At 22.3% G+C, this 9,599-nt stretch overlaps 1 long non-coding RNA gene across 18 annotated transcripts; it reads left to right on the top strand.

Moving 5' to 3' along the window:
• The first annotated feature begins 564 nt into the window (after positions 1–564).
• Positions 565–9,218, top strand: LOC116415277 (uncharacterized). 18 transcript variants are annotated; one of them, XR_015291903.1, is made up of 4 exons: positions 565–602; positions 1,384–1,730; positions 5,260–5,444; positions 8,978–9,081. It is a non-coding gene; the product is annotated as an uncharacterized LOC116415277 (long non-coding RNA). The 18 variants fall into 18 exon arrangements; XR_015291888.1 differs by lacking the exon at positions 8,978–9,081 and adding an exon at positions 5,536–6,660; XR_015291926.1 differs by having other exon boundaries at positions 570–602; positions 1,546–1,730; positions 8,978–9,218.
• Positions 9,219–9,599: the final 381 nt, after the last annotated feature.

The raw sequence follows: 9,599 nt of genomic DNA, 5'->3' as shown, positions 1-9,599 counted from the left end.
AGTATTGGATAACATAAATTTAATCGAATTTGTGTTAAAGTGAATGAAAATTTTTTGCGATCGAATATATATATATAAAAAGTTCGTATTAACAAGTTAATAATGAAAAATTACATAAATTTTACATAAAGTGGATTAAATTTAAATTCAAAGAATTATTTCGATTTGTCATAATGAAATTAAAAGTTTTAAACACTGATCCTATTTCATGTGTACATATATATATATATGTATATGTTTTTAGAGTAGAATATCTTAAATAAAAGAAAAAACTTAGATAAAGATTTTTGATGAAATAATTTATCAAAAAATTTATATCTTTAGGAAAAATATGCGATCATGACACGTATTATTTGGTAATATTAGTATTTTCTGTTTGAAAAATAAATTTATGATGCCATATATTCGTTAATTAATTTATTAGAAATAAATATATAACGAATTATGTTGAAATAACATTGTTAACAAAATGTGCTAAATTATTAATTTATAACAATTTGATATATATTGTTAATATATGTAATACTTTAAATCGAATGCTATTATAAGAGCTAAAGTATATTTACATTACTTAATTCGAATATGGTTTTCTTCCGTCATGTGTATTTATTTTCTAATACCGTTTTTGTGAATTTATATTCTTTTGTAAATCATATTCGTACATATTAATAATATATTTAAAAATATAATATATTTAATAGGAAATATTAAATAATTAACATATTTAATGCATAATTTGAAAATATTTCTCTGAATAAATAATACGTGTGATTATAACCTATATGAGGAGGTTATAAGTATCGTATGAAAGTTAAAAATTTACGTTAAAAGAAAAATAAAAAAAAAAAAATATCAGTCGTTTGAAATAAATAAATATTTTCATGAGTGTTAGTTTTAGTGAAGTAATACAGTTTTGCTTTTCTTATGTATTGTTTCTTTAATTGGAAAGTGTAAAAGTGTAAATAAGTTAACTACGTTTCTCTTCAATATTTTTACTTATTTACATTATAAAATTTACAATTGTTTATATAATAGTATTTTAGAATATAAATAAATATAAATCTCACGTATAGTTTGCATATATATATATATATTTTTATAGTTTTGTTATTTTTAACATTCTTTTTAAAATTACACGATATAATAATATGAATTATAATAGTAGAGAAATAATTAAACTCGTATAATTTTTTATGTTTAAATATATTATTAAAAATTCATCATAATAATAATAATAATAATAATAATAAGAATAAGAATAATCTATATTAATATTATTAGAAATATTTTGTTCCATAATAAGAGTTAATTCTCTATATTACTAATTAAGAATAATATTATATTATTTAAGTACGTCTAATGAGGAGCTATTTTTTGACTTAGATAGAGCTACATTACGTGGAATTAAATATAGTAAAATATTCCAAAATGTTGAACTTGTAATGGATCTCGTGATTTGTGTTGCAAAAACAAACAACTGTTATTTAAAGAACCTGGTGAAAAAAAAGAAAATTGTGAACCTAAGCATATATGAACTTATTACAGGGACAATTGTTCAAGTTTTTTCTGTAGAAGAATTGGAGATCGGGATGCAGATTATCGTGGAATTGTTCAACTGCCATTAATAAATGCCACAAATTCTGATGAAATGCCAACGCTTATTTCACTGCATTGTTTTTTGTTGTGAAAGCCATGAAAGGAGTTTGTACATTAATGCTCTTAAAAGTCATGTAAGTTTTTCACGAAATCATAAAAGTAAAAATGAATCTATTTATTCTTGCAATAAGGGAAATATTAACATGATTGACTTTTATATTATAGAAATTTCAATATCTTTTTTTTTTTCTTTTTTTATATAAGAAGAAATCCGACGTGTCTGTTGTTGCACGTCAATATATAACAAGCAGTTATATATTAAGATGTTATGCAGAAGTACAACCATTAACTTTAGGTCTATTCCATTTCTATCATCTTTAAACGTAAATAATGAAACGAAGCAAGAAATTTGGCTACTAGCTGTAGAAATTTTTGGTTCTTCGATACAACGTGTATCTAAAAATATGATGGTGGTGAAATGTAAAGATTCACCTAAGCATCCATCCATCGTATTAAAATATTCATTTTTCTCTTTTTGTTACAAAATTAAAACCAAGGAGATGGAATATCGTTATTTTTGTTCTTCTTTATTACGTTTAAAGTAAGCGTTGAGAAAAGAATCAAAATTTATTTATAAATTAAAATATTATTATCAATGTTGAAAATTAATTTAGGAAAGTATAGGAAAAAGTACAGCATGACAACGCAAACCAGATGTAGCACAACGTTTCTCAAGATAAACGTTGCCTAAATTATTATGCTTTTTATATATTAGTGCACTTACCAGCATTTACAAAATTGTCAGAAGAATTTAGTTGTTATATTAATTTAGATGAAAATGAGTTAAGCATATCAAAACAACATTAACATTAAGAATGTTATGTAATGACGAACAAGATAAAATAAGCAGGGGTTGGTAAGAAGATTCGTATTAATTTTTTATGAAATATTCATTTTACAATAAAAAAAAAATTTGAGATCTCGATAGTTTGAATACGAAGAATATAGATACACATCTTTCGAGATGATGAGTTTAACAGTTGAAAGTGAACGGACGGAAGTAGATTAAATTTGGATTCAACGATTCAATTTAAAATCTACTATTTTACCACATAGTATCGTTGAAAATATTGAAGTAGAACGTGATCGTAACCTTATTAGAAGATAATATGACATCTATCCAATATATCTTAATATGATATTTCATATTACATTTCAATGATATATCAGGCTATACTATAGATTGGCATTGTGATATTATAGAAGTTTGAAAATGATATGATGAACGATATGTAATTAAACAAATAAATGATAAATTTATGAACGATAAAATAAACGAATAAAAATAAATCTGATGATGTTTTCATGTAAACAGCGGTATTCTTACGCATCCAGAAGCATTCATGACAACAATAATAATCTTTAAATTATTAATGAATGCTTTAAAAAAAAAAAAGCAAATGTAATATAGAACTAGCAATTTGAAAAATAATTTGATAGTTCGGAAGGAAAAGAGATAAGAAGTCTAAAAAAAAAAAAAACTGATTTAAACAAATATATACAATAACGGGTAATATATATAGTAAAACTGTCATATTTCACATGAAACGTAATAATATAAATTATCTAATACTATGTTAGACACATAGAGAATTGATATTACTATTATTAGTTTGATTAATCGAGGTCTTCTTTGTAATTTAATATATAATTTTATATACTGTCTTATAAAGAAATTCAATTATTACGAAAAAATTTTTTTTTAATTAAAATTTTTTTTTGTATAAAGCAATATATTAAAAATTTATATATAGAATAATTTATTTTTGGACAAAAATTTCTATGAAATCAGTTGTCATTTTTTCATGTTTTGTATACAATTTCTTTTGGAAATATTTTTTGCTATCTCCGATAATGGAGCTTTAATTATTTTATAATTTAAAATTTTGCTTTATCTTATTAACATCTATGAAATGAAATTATTTGAAGAAACGGAAATAATATTGAAATATAAAAAATTGATTACACTCCTTTGAAATGATATTCCATAATAAAAAAAATGGTTTCACATTATTATACTCGGAATAATTTTTAATATAAAACAAAATTATTGTTGATAAGTATTGGATAACATAAATTTAATCGAATTTGTGTTAAAGTGAATGAAAATTTTTTGCGATCGAATATATATATATAAAAAGTTCGTATTAACAAGTTAATAATGAAAAATTACATAAATTTTACATAAAGTGGATTAAATTTAAATTCAAAGAATTATTTCGATTTGTCATAATGAAATTAAAAGTTTTAAACACTGATCCTATTTCATGTGTACATATATATATATATGTATATGTTTTTAGAGTAGAATATCTTAAATAAAAGAAAAAACTTAGATAAAGATTTTTGATGAAATAATTTATCAAAAAATTTATATCTTTAGGAAAAATATGCGATCATGACACGTATTATTTGGTAATATTAGTATTTTCTGTTTGAAAAATAAATTTATGATGCCATATATTCGTTAATTAATTTATTAGAAATAAATATATAACGAATTATGTTGAAATAACATTGTTAACAAAATGTGCTAAATTATTAATTTATAACAATTTGATATATATTGTTAATATATGTAATACTTTAAATCGAATGCTATTATAAGAGCTAAAGTATATTTACATTACTTAATTCGAATGTGGTTTTCTTCCGTCATGTGTATTTATTTTCTAATACCGTTTTTGTGAATTTATATTCTTTTGTAAATCATATTCGTACATATTAATAATATATTTAAAAATATAATATATTTAATAGGAAATATTAAATAATTAACATATTTAATGCATAATTTGAAAATATTTCTCTGAATAAATAATACGTGTGATTATAACCTATATGAGGAGGTTATAAGTATCGTATGAAAGTTAAAAATTTACGTTAAAAGAAAAATAAAAAAAAAAAATATCAGTCGTTTGAAATAAATAAATATTTTCATGAGTGTTAGTTTTAGTGAAGTAATACAGTTTTGCTTTTCTTATGTATTGTTTCTTTAATTGGAAAGTGTAAAAGTGTAAATAAGTTAACTACGTTTCTCTTCAATATTTTTACTTATTTACATTATAAAATTTACAATTGTTTATATAATAGTATTTTAGAATATAAATAAATATAAATCTCACGTATAGTTTGCATATATATATATATATTTTTATAGTTTTGTTATTTTTAACATTCTTTTTAAAATTACACGATATAATAATATGAATTATAATAGTAGAGAAATAATTAAACTCGTATAATTTTTTATGTTTAAATATATTATTAAAAATTCATCATAATAATAATAATAATAATAATAATAAGAATAAGAATAATCTATATTAATATTATTAGAAATATTTTGTTCCATAATAAGAGTTAATTCTCTATATTACTAATTAAGAATAATATTATATTATTTAAGTACGTCTAATGAGGAGCTATTTTTTGACTTAGATAGAGCTACATTACGTGGAATTAAATATAGTAAAATATTCCAAAATGTTGAACTTGTAATGGATCTCGTGATTTGTGTTGCAAAAACAAACAACTGTTATTTAAAGAACCTGGTGAAAAAAAAGAAAATTGTGAACCTAAGCATATATGAACTTATTACAGGGACAATTGTTCAAGTTTTTTCTGTAGAAGAATTGGAGATCGGGATGCAGATTATCGTGGAATTGTTCAACTGCCATTAATAAATGCCACAAATTCTGATGAAATGCCAACGCTTATTTCACTGCATTGTTTTTTGTTGTGAAAGCCATGAAAGGAGTTTGTACATTAATGCTCTTAAAAGTCATGTAAGTTTTTCACGAAATCATAAAAGTAAAAATGAATCTATTTATTCTTGCAATAAGGGAAATATTAACATGATTGACTTTTATATTATAGAAATTTCAATATCTTTTTTTTTTTCTTTTTTTATATAAGAAGAAATCCGACGTGTCTGTTGTTGCACGTCAATATATAACAAGCAGTTATATATTAAGATGTTATGCAGAAGTACAACCATTAACTTTAGGTCTATTCCATTTCTATCATCTTTAAACGTAAATAATGAAACGAAGCAAGAAATTTGGCTACTAGCTGTAGAAATTTTTGGTTCTTCGATACAACGTGTATCTAAAAATATGATGGTGGTGAAATGTAAAGATTCACCTAAGCATCCATCCATCGTATTAAAATATTCATTTTTCTCTTTTTGTTACAAAATTAAAACCAAGGAGATGGAATATCGTTATTTTTGTTCTTCTTTATTACGTTTAAAGTAAGCGTTGAGAAAAGAATCAAAATTTATTTATAAATTAAAATATTATTATCAATGTTGAAAATTAATTTAGGAAAGTATAGGAAAAAGTACAGCATGACAACGCAAACCAGATGTAGCACAACGTTTCTCAAGATAAACGTTGCCTAAATTATTATGCTTTTTATATATTAGTGCACTTACCAGCATTTACAAAATTGTCAGAAGAATTTAGTTGTTATATTAATTTAGATGAAAATGAGTTAAGCATATCAAAACAACATTAACATTAAGAATGTTATGTAATGACGAACAAGATAAAATAAGCAGGGGTTGGTAAGAAGATTCGTATTAATTTTTTATGAAATATTCATTTTACAATAAAAAAAAAATTTGAGATCTCGATAGTTTGAATACGAAGAATATAGATACACATCTTTCGAGATGATGAGTTTAACAGTTGAAAGTGAACGGACGGAAGTAGATTAAATTTGGATTCAACGATTCAATTTAAAATCTACTATTTTACCACATAGTATCGTTGAAAATATTGAAGTAGAACGTGATCGTAACCTTATTAGAAGATAATATGACATCTATCCAATATATCTTAATATGATATTTCATATTACATTTCAATGATATATCAGGCTATACTATAGATTGGCATTGTGATATTATAGAAGTTTGAAAATGATATGATGAACGATATGTAATTAAACAAATAAATGATAAATTTATGAACGATAAAATAAACGAATAAAAATAAATCTGATGATGTTTTCATGTAAACAGCGGTATTCTTACGCATCCAGAAGCATTCATGACAACAATAATAATCTTTAAATTATTAATGAATGCTTTAAAAAAAAAAAGCAAATGTAATATAGAACTAGCAATTTGAAAAATAATTTGATAGTTCGGAAGGAAAAGAGATAAGAAGTCTAAAAAAAAAAAAAAAAACTGATTTAAACAAATATATACAATAACGGGTAATATATATAGTAAAACTGTCATATTTCACATGAAACGTAATAATATAAATTATCTAATACTATGTTAGACACATAGAGAATTGATATTACTATTATTAGTTTGATTAATCGAGGTCTTCTTTGTAATTTAATATATAATTTTATATACTGTCTTATAAAGAAATTCAATTATTACGAAAAAATTTTTTTTTAATTAAAATTTTTTTTTGTATAAAGCAATATATTAAAAATTTATATATAGAATAATTTATTTTTGGACAAAAATTTCTATGAAATCAGTTGTCATTTTTTCATGTTTTGTATACAATTTCTTTTGGAAATATTTTTTGCTATCTCCGATAATGGAGCTTTAATTATTTTATAATTTAAAATTTTGCTTTATCTTATTAACATCTATGAAATGAAATTATTTGAAGAAACGGAAATAATATTGAAATATAAAAAATTGATTACACTCCTTTGAAATGATATTCCATAATAAAAAAAATGGTTTCACATTATTATACTCGGAATAATTTTTAATATAAAACAAAATTATTGTTGATAAGTATTGGATAACATAAATTTAATCGAATTTGTGTTAAAGTGAATGAAAATTTTTTGCGATCGAATATATATATATAAAAAGTTCGTATTAACAAGTTAATAATGAAAAATTACATAAATTTTACATAAAGTGGATTAAATTTAAATTCAAAGAATTATTTCGATTTGTCATAATGAAATTAAAAGTTTTAAACACTGATCCTATTTCATGTGTACATATATATATATATATGTATATGTTTTTAGAGTAGAATATCTTAAATAAAAGAAAAAACTTAGATAAAGATTTTTGATGAAATAATTTATCAAAAAATTTATATCTTTAGGAAAAATATGCGATCATGACACGTATTATTTGGTAATATTAGTATTTTCTGTTTGAAAAATAAATTTATGATGCCATATATTCGTTAATTAATTTATTAGAAATAAATATATAACGAATTATGTTGAAATAACATTGTTAACAAAATGTGCTAAATTATTAATTTATAACAATTTGATATATATTGTTAATATATGTAATACTTTAAATCGAATGCTATTATAAGAGCTAAAGTATATTTACATTACTTAATTCGAATGTGGTTTTCTTCCGTCATGTGTATTTATTTTCTAATACCGTTTTTGTGAATTTATATTCTTTTGTAAATCATATTCGTACATATTAATAATATATTTAAAAATATAATATATTTAATAGGAAATATTAAATAATTAACATATTTAATGCATAATTTGAAAATATTTCTCTGAATAAATAATACGTGTGATTATAACCTATATGAGGAGGTTATAAGTATCGTATGAAAGTTAAAAATTTACGTTAAAAGAAAAATAAAAAAAAAAAAATATCAGTCGTTTGAAATAAATAAATATTTTCATGAGTGTTAGTTTTAGTGAAGTAATACAGTTTTGCTTTTCTTATGTATTGTTTCTTTAATTGGAAAGTGTAAAAGTGTAAATAAGTTAACTACGTTTCTCTTCAATATTTTTACTTATTTACATTATAAAATTTACAATTGTTTATATAATAGTATTTTAGAATATAAATAAATATAAATCTCACGTATAGTTTGCATATATATATATATATTTTTATAGTTTTGTTATTTTTAACATTCTTTTTAAAATTACACGATATAATAATATGAATTATAATAGTAGAGAAATAATTAAACTCGTATAATTTTTTATGTTTAAATATATTATTAAAAATTCATAATAATAATAATAATAATAATAATAATAAGAATAAGAATATTTTATATTAATATTATTAAAAATATTTTGTTCCATAATAAGAGTTAATTCTCTATATTACTAATTAAGAATAATATTATATTATTTAAGTACGTCTAATGAGGAGCTATTTTTTGACTTAGATAGAGCTACATTACGTGGAATTAAATATAGTAAAATATTCCAAAATGTTGAACTTGTAATGGATCTCGTGATTTGTGTTGCAAAAACAAACAACTGTTATTTAAAGAACCTGGTGAAAAAAAGAAAATTGTGAACCTAAGCATATATGAACTTATTACAGGGACAATTGTTCAAGTTTTTTCTGTAGAAGAATTGGAGATCGGGATGCAGATTATCGTGGAATTGTTCAACTGCCATTAATAAATGCCACAAATTCTGATGAAATGCCAACGCTTATTTCACTGCATTGTTTTTTGTTGTGAAAGCCATGAAAGGAGTTTGTACATTAATGCTCTTAAAAGTCATGTAAGTTTTTCATGAAATCATATAGTTAAAAATTAAACTATTTATTGTTGCATAAAGCAAATATTAACATCATTGACCTTTATAGAATTTATAGAAATTTATAGAAATTCCAATATTCTTTTTTTATCTTTTTTTATCTAATAAAGATTCCAACATCAGCAATATTATTGCACTTCATTATATGGATACATAGGACCTGTATGTGTCCTAAGGTCTCAACCTGACGCCGCATCTCCGACAGTTTATTTTGATGTTTTTTCGTTTTCTGTAGAGAGTTACTTTAGTCTCATATGTATTTGTTCGTAATCTTATTGTGTCCAGATATCTGGAAAACTCCTTTAATTCAAGGTTATAGCCAATTATATCTAATTTTATCCCCGAAAATTCGCTGATTCCCTGATCTTGAGATGCTAAATTTTTCCATCGGTTAGTTTCCG

This window comes from Apis florea, unplaced genomic scaffold (genome assembly GCF_048593485.1).
Source record: "Apis florea isolate Af1SG1 unplaced genomic scaffold, ASM4859348v1 contig_1634_pilon, whole genome shotgun sequence".
NCBI classification, from domain to species: Eukaryota; Metazoa; Arthropoda; class Insecta; order Hymenoptera; family Apidae; genus Apis; species Apis florea.
This window is presented reverse-complemented; position numbering and strand designations above follow the sequence as displayed.